Source organism: Phyllobates terribilis, unplaced genomic scaffold, assembly GCF_046119375.1.
Source record: "Phyllobates terribilis strain yellow unplaced genomic scaffold, ASM4611937v1 Scaffold_5__5_contigs__length_657084704, whole genome shotgun sequence".
Classification (NCBI taxonomy): domain Eukaryota; kingdom Metazoa; phylum Chordata; class Amphibia; order Anura; family Dendrobatidae; genus Phyllobates; species Phyllobates terribilis.
In genome coordinates, this window is record NW_027362765.1 from 358,235,542 (window position 1) to 358,249,088 (window position 13,547).

A 13,547-nucleotide genomic window follows, 5' to 3' on the forward strand; every position below is an offset into this window, starting at 1 on the left:
GTATTTATCCTAGCACACTCATACCCGTCCTTGTACATACAGGTATATATCCTACCACACTCATACTCGTCCTTGTACATACAGGTATATATCCTAGCACACTCATACCCGTCCTTGTACATACAGGTATATATCCTACCACACTCATACTCGTCCTTGTACATACAGGTATATATCCTAGCACACTCATACCCGTCCTTGTACATACAGGTATATATCCTAGCACACTCATACCCGTCCTTGTACATACAGGTATATATCCTAGTACACTCATACCCGTCCTTGTACATACAGGTATATATTCTACCACACTCATACCCGTCCTTGTACATACATGTATATATCCTAGCACACTCATACCCGTCCTTGTACATACAGGTATATATCCTACCACACTCATACTCGTCCTTGTACATACAGGTATATATTCTACCACACTCGTACCCGTCCTTGTACATACAGGTATATATCCTAGCACACTCATACCCGTCCTTATACATACAGGTATATATTCTACCACACTCGTACCCGTCCTTGTACATACAGGTATATATCCTAGCACACTCATACCCGTCCTTGTACATACAGGTATATATCCTAGCACACTCATACCCGTCCTTGTACATACAGGTATATATCCTAGTACACTCATACCCGTCCTTGTACATACAGATATATATCCTACCACACTCATACCCTTCCTTGTACATACAGGTATATATCCTAGCACACTCATACCCGTCCTTGTACATACAGGTATATATCCTACCACACTCATACTCGTCCTTGTACATACAGGTATATATTCTACCACACTCGTACCCGTCCTTGTACATACAGGTATATATCCTAGCACACTCATACCCGTCCTTGTACATACAGGTATATATTCTACCACACTCATACCCGTCCTTGTACATACAGGTATATATCCTAGTACACTCATACCCGTCCTTGTACTTACAGGTGTATATCCTAGCACACTCATACCCGTCCTTGTACATACAGGTATATATTCTACCACACTCATACCCTTCCTTGTACATACAGGTATATATCCTAGCACACTCATACCCGTCCTTGTACATACAGGTATACATCCTAGTATACTCATACCCATCCTTGTACACACAGTTAGATATCCTAGCACACTCATACCCGTCCTTGTACATACAGGTATATATTCTACCACACTCATACCCGTCCTTGTACATACAGGTATTTATCCTAGCACACTCATACCCGTCCTTGTACATACAGGTATATATTCTACCACACTCATACCCGTCCTTGTACATACAGGTATATATCCTAGCACACTCATACCCGTCCTTGTACATACAGGTATATATTCTACCACACTCATACCCGTCCTTGTACATACAGGTATATATCCTAGCACACTCATACCCGTCCTTGTACATACAGGTATATATTCTACCACACTCATACCCGTCCTTGTACATACAGGTATATATCCTAGCACATTCATACCCGTCCTTGTACATACAGGTATATATCCTTGTACACTCATACCCGTCCTTGTACATACAGGTATATATCCTAGCACACTCATACCCGTCCTTGTACATACAGGTATATATCCTACCACACTCATACCCGTCCTTGTACATACAGGTATATATCCTAGTACACTCATACCCGTCCTTGTACATACAGGTATATATCCTACCACACTCATACGCGTCCTTGTATATACAGGTATATATCCTAGTACACTCATACCCGTCCTTGTACATACAGGTATATATCCTAGCACACTCATACCCGTCCTTGTACATACAGGTATATATCCTAGCACACTCATACTCGTCCTTGTACACACAGGTATATATCCTACCACACTCATACCCATCCTTGTACATACAGGTATATATCCTAGCACACTCATACCCGTCCTTGTACATACAGGTATATATCCTACCACACTCATACCCATCCTTGTACATACAGGTGTATATCCTGTCACACTCATACCCGTCCTTGTACATACAGGTATATATCCTAGCACACTCATACCCGTCCTTGTACATACAGGTATATATCCTACCACACTCATACCCATCCTTGTACATACAGGTGTATATCCTGTCACACTCATACCCGTCCTTGTACACAAAGGTATATATCCTAGCACACTCATACCCGTCCTTGTACATACAGGTATATATCCTAGCACACTCATACCCGTCCTTGTACATACAGGTATATATCCTACCACACTCATACCCGTCCTTGTACATACAGGTATATATCCTAGTACACTCATACCCGTCCTTGTACATACAGGTATATATCCTACCACACTCATACCCGTCCTTGTACATACAGGTATATATCCTAGCACATTCATACCCGTCCTTGTACATACAGGTATATATCCTTGTACACTCATACCCGTCCTTGTACATACAGGTATATATCCTAGCACACTCATACCCGTCCTTGTACATACAGGTATATATCCTACCACACTCATACCCGTCCTTGTACACACAGGTATATATCCTAGCACACTCATAACCATCCTTGTACATACAGGTATATATCCTAGCACACTCATACCCGTCCTTGTACATACAGGTATATATTCTACCACACTCATACCCGTCGTTGTACATACAGGTATATATCCTAGCACATTCATACCCGTCCTTGTACATACAGGTATATATCCTAGCACACTCATACCCGTCCTTGTACATACAGGTATATATCCTAGTACACTCATACCCGTCCTTGTACATACAGGTATATATCCTAGCACACTCATACCCGTCCTTGTACACACAGGTATATATCCTAGCACACTCATAACCATCCTTGTACATACAGGTATATATCCTAGCACACTCATACCCGTCCTTGTACATACAGGTATATATCCTACCACACTCATACCCATCCTTGTACATACAGGTATATATCCTAGCACACTCATACCCGTCCTTGTACATACAGGTATATATCCTACCACACTCATACCCGTCCTTGTACATACAGGTATATATTCTTCCACACTCATACCCATCCTTGTACATACAGGTATATATCCTAGTACACTCATACCCGTCCTTGTCCATACAGGTGTATATCCTAGCACACTCATACTCGTCCTTGTACATACAGGTATATATCCTAGCACACTCATACTCGTCCTTGTACATACAGGTATTTATCCTAGCACACTCATACCCGTCCTTGTACATACAGGTATATATCCTACCACACTCATACTCGTCCTTGTACATACAGGTATATATCCTAGCACACTCATACCCGTCCTTGTACATACAGGTATATATCCTACCACACTCATACTCGTCCTTGTACATACAGGTATATATCCTAGCACACTCATACCCGTCCTTGTACATACAGGTATATATCCTAGCACACTCATACCCGTCCTTGTACATACAGGTATATATCCTAGTACACTCATACCCGTCCTTGTACATACAGGTATATATTCTACCACACTCATACCCGTCCTTGTACATACATGTATATATCCTAGCACACTCATACCCGTCCTTGTACATACAGGTATATATCCTACCACACTCATACTCGTCCTTGTACATACAGGTATATATTCTACCACACTCGTACCCGTCCTTGTACATACAGGTATATATCCTAGCACACTCATACCCGTCCTTATACATACAGGTATATATTCTACCACACTCGTACCCGTCCTTGTACATACAGGTATATATCCTAGCACACTCATACCCGTCCTTGTACATACAGGTATATATCCTAGCACACTCATACCCGTCCTTGTACATACAGGTATATATCCTAGCACACTCATACCCGTCCTTGTACATACAGGTATATATTCTACCACACTCGTACCCGTCCTTGTACATACATGTATATATCCTAGTACACTCATACCCGTCCTTGTACATACAGGTATATATCCTACCACACTCATACTCGTCCTTGTACATACAGGTATATATTCTACCACACTCGTACCCGTCCTTGTACATACAGGTATATATCCTAGCACACTCATACCCGTCCTTGTACATACAGGTATATATCCTACCACACTCATACTCGTCCTTGTACATACAGGTATATATTCTACCACACTCGTACCCGTCCTTGTACATACAGGTATATATCCTAGCACACTCATACCCGTCCTTGTACATACAGGTATATATTCTACCACACTCATACCCGTCCTTGTACATACAGGTATATATCCTAGTACACTCATACCCGTCCTTGTACATACAGATATATATCCTAGCACACTCATACCCTTCCTTGTACATACAGGTATATATCCTAGCACACTCATACCCGTCCTTGTACATACAGGTATATATCCTACCACACTCATACTCGTCCTTGTACATACAGGTATATATCCTACCACACTCATACCCGTCCTTGTACATACAGGTATATATTCTTCCACACTCATACCCATCCTTGTACATACAGGTATATATCCTAGTACACTCATACCCGTCCTTGTCCATACAGGTGTATATCCTAGCACACTCATACTCGTCCTTGTACATACAGGTATATATCCTAGCACACTCATACTCGTCCTTGTACATACAGGTATTTATCCTAGCACACTCATACCCGTCCTTGTACATACAGGTATATATCCTACCACACTCATACTCGTCCTTGTACATACAGGTATATATCCTAGCACACTCATACCCGTCCTTGTACATACAGGTATATATCCTACCACACTCATACTCGTCCTTGTACATACAGGTATATATCCTAGCACACTCATACCCGTCCTTGTACATACAGGTATATATCCTAGCACACTCATACCCGTCCTTGTACATACAGGTATATATCCTAGTACACTCATACCCGTCCTTGTACATACAGGTATATATTCTACCACACTCATACCCGTCCTTGTACATACATGTATATATCCTAGCACACTCATACCCGTCCTTGTACATACAGGTATATATCCTACCACACTCATACTCGTCCTTGTACATACAGGTATATATTCTACCACACTCGTACCCGTCCTTGTACATACAGGTATATATCCTAGCACACTCATACCCGTCCTTATACATACAGGTATATATTCTACCACACTCGTACCCGTCCTTGTACATACAGGTATATATCCTAGCACACTCATACCCGTCCTTGTACATACAGGTATATATCCTAGCACACTCATACCCGTCCTTGTACATACAGGTATATATCCTAGCACACTCATACCCGTCCTTGTACATACAGGTATATATTCTACCACACTCGTACCCGTCCTTGTACATACATGTATATATCCTAGTACACTCATACCCGTCCTTGTACATACAGGTATATATCCTACCACACTCATACTCGTCCTTGTACATACAGGTATATATTCTACCACACTCGTACCCGTCCTTGTACATACAGGTATATATCCTAGCACACTCATACTCGTCCTTGTACATACAGGTATATATTCTACCACACTCGTACCCGTCCTTGTACATACAGGTATATATCCTAGCACACTCATACCCGTCCTTGTACATACAGGTATATATTCTACCACACTCATACCCGTCCTTGTACATACAGGTATATATCCTAGCACACTCATACCCGTCCTTGTACATACAGGTATATATTCTACCACACTCATACCCGTCCTTGTACATACAGGTATATATCCTAGTACACTCATACCCGTCCTTGTACATACATGTATATATCCTAGTACACTCATACCCGTCCTTGTACATACAGGTATATATCCTACCACACTCATACTCGTCCTTGTACATACAGGTATATATTCTACCACACTCGTACCCGTCCTTGTACATACAGGTATATATCCTAGCACACTCATACCCGTCCTTGTACATACAGGTATATATTCTACCACACTCATACCCGTCCTTGTACATACAGGTATATATCCTAGTACACTCATACCCGTCCTTGTACATACAGATATATATCCTACCACACTCATACCCTTCCTTGTACATACAGGTATATATCCTAGCACACTCATACCCGTCCTTGTACATACAGGTATATATCCTACCACACTCATACTCGTCCTTGTACATACAGGTATATATTCTACCACACTCGTACCCGTCCTTGTACATACAGGTATATATCCTAGCACACTCATACCCGTCCTTGTACATACAGGTATATATTCTACCACACTCATACCCGTCCTTGTACATACAGGTATATATCCTAGTACACTCATACCCGTCCTTGTACATACAGGTGTATATCCTAGCACACTCATACCCGTCCTTGTACATACAGGTATATATTCTACCACACTCATACCCTTCCTTGTACATACAGGTATATATCCTAGCACACTCATACCCGTCCTTGTACATACAGGTATACATCCTAGTATACTCATACCCATCCTTGTACACACAGTTAGATATCCTAGCACACTCATACCCGTCCTTGTACATACAGGTATATATTCTACCACACTCATACCCGTCCTTGTACATTCAGGTATATATCCTAGCACACTCATACCCGTCCTTGTACATACAGGTATATATCCTAGTACATTCATACCCGCCCTAGTACATACAGGTATACATCCTAGCACACTCATACCCGTCCTTGTACATACAGGTATATATTCTACCACACTCATACCCGTCCTTGTACATACAGGTATTTATCCTAGCACACTCATACCCGTCCTTGTACATACAGGTATATATTCTACCACACTCATACCCGTCCTTGTACATACAGGTATATATCCTAGCACACTCATACCCGTCCTTGTACATACAGGTATATATTCTACCACACTCATACCCGTCCTTGTACATACAGGTATATATCCTAGCACACTCATACCCGTCCTTGTACATACAGGTATATATTCTACCACACTCATACCCGTCCTTGTACATACAGGTATATATCCTAGCACATTCATACCCGTCCTTGTACATACAGGTATATATCCTTGTACACTCATACCCGTCCTTGTACATACAGGTATATATCCTACCACACTCATACGCGTCCTTGTATATACAGGTATATATCCTAGTACACTCATACCCGTCCTTGTACATACAGGTATATATCCTAGCACACTCATACTCGTCCTTGTACACACAGGTATATATCCTACCACACTCATACCCATCCTTGTACATACAGGTATATATCCTAGCACACTCATACCCGTCCTTGTACATACAGGTATATATCCTACCACACTCATACCCATCCTTGTACATACAGGTGTATATCCTGTCACACTCATACCCGTCCTTGTACATACAGGTATATATCCTAGCACACTCATACCCGTCCTTGTACATACAGGTATATATCCTACCACACTCATACCCATCCTTGTACATACAGGTGTATATCCTGTCACACTCATACCCGTCCTTGTACACACAGGTATATATCCTAGCACACTCATACCCGTCCTTGTACATACAGGTATATATCCTAGTACACTCATACCCGTCCTTGTACATACAGGTATATATCCTACCACACTCATACCCGTCCTTGTATATACAGGTATATATCCTAGTACACTCATACCCGTCCTTGTACATACAGGTATATATCCTAGCACACTCATACCCGTCCTTGTACATACAGGTATATATCCTAGCACACTCATACTCGTCCTTGTACACACAGGTATATATCCTACCACACTCATACCCATCCTTGTACATACAGGTATATATCCTAGCACACTCATACCCGTCCTTGTACATACAGGTATATATCCTACCACACTCATACCCATCCTTGTACATACAGGTGTATATCCTGTCACACTCATACCCGTCCTTGTACATACAGGTATATATCCTAGCACACTCATACCCGTCCTTGTACATACAGGTATATATCCTAGCACACTCATACCCGTCCTTGTACATACAGGTATATATCCTACCACACTCATACCCATCCTTGTACATACAGGTGTATATCCTGTCACACTCATACCCGTCCTTGTACACACAGGTATATATCCTAGCACACTCATACCCGTCCTTGTACATACAGGTATATATCCTAGCACACTCATACCCATCCTTGTACATACAGGTATATATCCTACCACACTCATACCCGTCCTTGTACATACAGGTATATATCCTAGCACACTCATACCCGTCCTTGTACATACAGGTGTATATCCTAGCACACTCATACCCATCCTTGTACATACAGGTATATATCCTAGCACACTCATACCCGTCCTTGTACACACAGGTGTATATCCTACCTCACTCATACCCGTCCTTGTACATACAGGTATATATCCTACCTCACTCATACTCGTCCTTGTACATACAGGTATATATCCTAGTACATTCATACCCGTCCTTGTATATTCAGGTATATATCCTAGTACACTCATACCCATCCTTGTACATACAGGTATATATCCTAGCACACTCATACCCGTCCTTGTACACACAGGTGTATATCCTACCTCACTCATACCCGTCCTTGTACATACAGGTATATATCCTACCTCACTCATACTCGTCCTTGTACATACAGGTATATATCCTAGTACATTCATACCCGTCCTTGTATATTCAGGTATATATCCTAGTACACTCATACCCATCCTTGTACATACAGGTATATATCCTACCTCACTCATACTCGTCCTTGTACATACAGGTATATATCCTAGTACACTCATACTCGTCCTTGTACATACAGGTATATATCCTAGCACACTCATACCCGTCCTTGTACATACAGGTATATATCCTACCACACTGGTACCCGTCCTTGTACATACAGGTATATATCCTAGCACACTCGTACCCCTCCTTGTACATACAGGTATATATCCTACCACACTCATACTCGTCCTTGTACACACAGGTGTATATCCTAGCACACTCATACTCATCCTTGTACATACAGGTATATATCCTACCACACTCGTACCCGTCCTTGTACATACAGGTATATATCCTAGCACACTCATACCCGTCCTTGTACATACAGGTATATATCCTACCACACTCATACTCGTCCTTGTACATACAGGTGTATATCCTAGCACACTCATACCCATCCTTGTACATACAGGTATTTATCCTAGCACACTCATACCCGTCCTTGTACATACAGATATATATCCTAGCACACTCATACCCGTCCTTGTACATTCAGGTATACATCCTAGTACACTCATACCCGTCCTTGTATATTCAGGTATATATCCTAGCACACTCATACCCGTCCTTGTATATTCAGGTATATATCCTACCATACTCATACCCGTCCTTGTACATACAGGTATATATCCTAGCACACTCATACCCGTCCTTGTATATTCAGGTATATATCCTACCATACTCATACCCATCCTTGTACATACAGGTATATATCCTACCATACTCATACCCGTCCTTGTACATACAGGTATATATCCTAGTACACTCATACCCGTCCTTGTACATACAGATATATATCCTAGCACACTCATACCCATACTTGTACATACAGGTATATATCCTAGTACACTCATACACGTCCTTGAACATACATGTATATATCCTACCACACTCATACTCGTCCTTGTACATACAGGTATATATCCTACCACACTCATACTCGTCCTTGTACATACAGGTATATATCCTAGCACACTCATACCCGTCCTTGTACATACAGATATATATCCTAGCACACTCATACCCGTCCTTGTACATACAGGTATATATCCTAGCACACTCATACCCGTCCTTGTACATACAGATATATATCCTAGCACACTCATACCCGTCCTTGTACATACAGGTATACATCCTAGTACACTCATACCCGTCCTTCTACACACAGGTATATATCCTAGCACACTCATACCCGTCCTTGTACATACAGGTATATATCCTACCACACTCATACCTGTCCTTGTACATACAGGTATATATCCTAGCACACTCATACCCGTCCTTGTACATACAGGTATATATCCTACCACACTCATACCTGTCCTTGTACATACAGGAATATATTCTACCACACTCATACCCGTCCTTGTACATACAGGTATATATCCTACCTCACTCATACCCGTCCTTGTACATACAGGTATATATTCTAGTACACTCATATCCGTCCTTGAACATACAGGTATATATCCTAGCACACTCATACCCGTCCTTGTACACACAGGTGTATATCCTAGTACACTCATACCCGTCCTTGTACATACAGGTATATATCCTAGCACACTCATACCCGTCCTAGTACACACAGGTATACATCTTAGTACACTCATACCCGTCCTTGTACATACAGGTATATATCCTAGCACACTCATACCCGTCCTTGTACATACAGGTATATATTCTACCACACTCATACCCGTCCTTGTACATACAGGTATATATCCTACCACACTCATACCCGTCCTTGTACACACAGGTGTATATCCTAGCACACTCATACCCGTCCTTGTACATACAGGTATATATTCTACCACACTCATACCCGTCCTTGTACATACAGGTATATATCCTACCACACTCATACCCGTCCTTGTACATACAGGTATATATCCTAGCACACTCATACCCGTCCTTGTACACACAGGTGTATATCCTAGCACACTCATACCCGTCCTTGTACATACAGGTATATATTCTACCACACTCATACCCGTCCTTGTACATACAGGTATATATCCTACCACACTCATACCCGTCCTTGTACATACAGGTATATATCCTAGCACACTCATACCCGTCCTTGTACATACAGGTATATATCCTACCACACTCATACCCGTCCTTGTACACACAGGTGTATATCCTAGCACACTCATACCCGTCCTTGTACATACAGGTATATATTCTACCACACTCATACCCGTCCTTGTACATACAGGTATATATTCTACCACACTCATACCCGTCCTTGTACATACAGGTATATATCCTACCACACTCATACCCGTCCTTGTACACACAGGTGTACATCCTAGCACACTCATACCCGTCCTTGTACATACAGGTATATATTCTACCACACTCATACCCGTCCTTGTACATACAGGTATATATCCTACCACACTCATACCCGTCCTTGTACATACAGGTATATATTCTACCACACTCATACCCGTCCTTGTACATACAGGTATATATCCTAGCACACTCATACCCGTCCTTGTACATACAGGTGTATATCCTAGCACACTCATACTCGTCCTTGTACATACAGGTATATATCCTAGCACACTCATACCCATCCTTGTACATACAGGTGTATATCCTAGCACACTCATACTCGTCCTTGTACACACAGGTATATATCCTAGTACACTCATACCCGTCCTTGTACATACAGGTATATATCCTAGCACACTCATACCCATCCTTGTACATACAGGTGTATATCCTAGCACACTCATACTCGTCCTTGTACATACAGGTATATATCCTAGCACACTCATACCCATCCTTGTACATACAGGTGTATATCCTAGCACACTCATACTCGTCCTTGTACACACAGGTATATATCCTAGTACACTCATACCCGTCCTTGTACATACAGGTATATATCCTAGCACACTCATACCCATCCTTGTACATACAGGTGTATATCCTAGTACACTCATACCCGTCCTTGTACATACAGGTATATATCCTAGCACACTCATACCCATCCTTGTACATACAGGTATATATCCTAGCACACTCATACCCGTCCTTGTACATACAGGTATATATTCTAGTACACTCATACTCGTCCTTGTACATACAGGTATATATCCTAGCACACTCATACTCGTCCTTGTACATACAGGTATATATCCTACCACACTCATACTCGTCCTTGTACATACAGGTATATATCCTAGCACACTCATACTCGTCCTTGTACATACAGGTATATATCCTACCACACTCATACTCGTCCTTGTACATACAGGTATATATCCTAGCACACTCATACTCGTCCTTGTACATACAGGTATATATCCTAGCACACTCATACTCGTCCTTGTACATACAGGTATATATCCTAGTACACTCATACCCGTCCTTGTACATACAGGTATATATCCTAGCACACTCATACCCGTCCTTGTACATACAGGTATATATCCTACCACACTCATACCCATCCTTGTACATACAGGTATATATCCTACCACACTCATACTCGTCCTTGTACATACAGTTACATATCCTACCACACTCATACTCGTTCTTGTACATACAGGTTTATATCCTACCACACTCATACCCGTCTTTGTACATACAGGTATATATCCTACCACACTCATACCCGTCCTTGTACATACAGGTATATATCCTAGCACACTCATACCCGTCCTTGTACATACAGGTATATATCCTACCACACTCATACCCGTCCTTGAACATACAGGTATATATCCTACCACACTCATACCCGTCCTTGAACATACAGGTATATATCCTACCACACTCATACCCGTCCTTGTACATACAGGTATATATCGTAGCACACTCATACCCGTCCTTGTACATACAGGTATATATCCTAGTACACTCATACCCGTCCTTGTACATACAGGTATATATCCTAGCACACTCATACCCGTCCTTGTACATACAGGTATATATCCTATCACACTCATACCTGTCCTTGTACATACAGGTATATATCCTAGTACACTCATACCCGTCCTTGTACATACAGGTATATATCCTAGTACACTCATACTCGTCCTTGTACATACAGGTATATATCCTAGTACACTCATACCCGTCCTTGTACATACAGGTGTATATCCTACCACACTCATACTCGTCCTTGTACATACAGGTATATATCCTAGTACACTCATACCCGTCCTTGTACATACAGGTATATATCCTAGTACACTCATACTCGTCCTTGTACATACAGGTATATATCCTAGTACACTCATACCTGTCCTTGTACATGCAGGTATATATCCTAGCACACTCATACCCATCCTTGTACATACAGGTGTATATCCTAGCACACTCATACCCATCCTTGTACATACAGGTATATATCCTACCACACTCATACTCGTCCTTGTACATACAGGTATATATCCTAGCACACTCATACCCGCCCTTGTACATACAGGTATATATCCTAGCACACTCGTACCCCTCCTTGTACATACAGGTATATATCCTACCACACTCATACTCGTCCTTGTACATACAGGTGTATATCCTAGCACACTCATACCCGTCCTTGTACATACAGGTATATATCCTACCACACTCATACCCATCCTTGTACATACAGGTGTATATCCTAGCACACTCATACTCATCCTTGTACATACAGGTATATATCCTACCACACTCGTACCCGTCCTTGTACATACAGGTATATATCCTAGCACACTCATACCCGTCCTTGTACATACAGGTATATATCCTACCACACTCATACTCGTCCTTGTATATACAGGTGTATATCCTAGCACACTCATA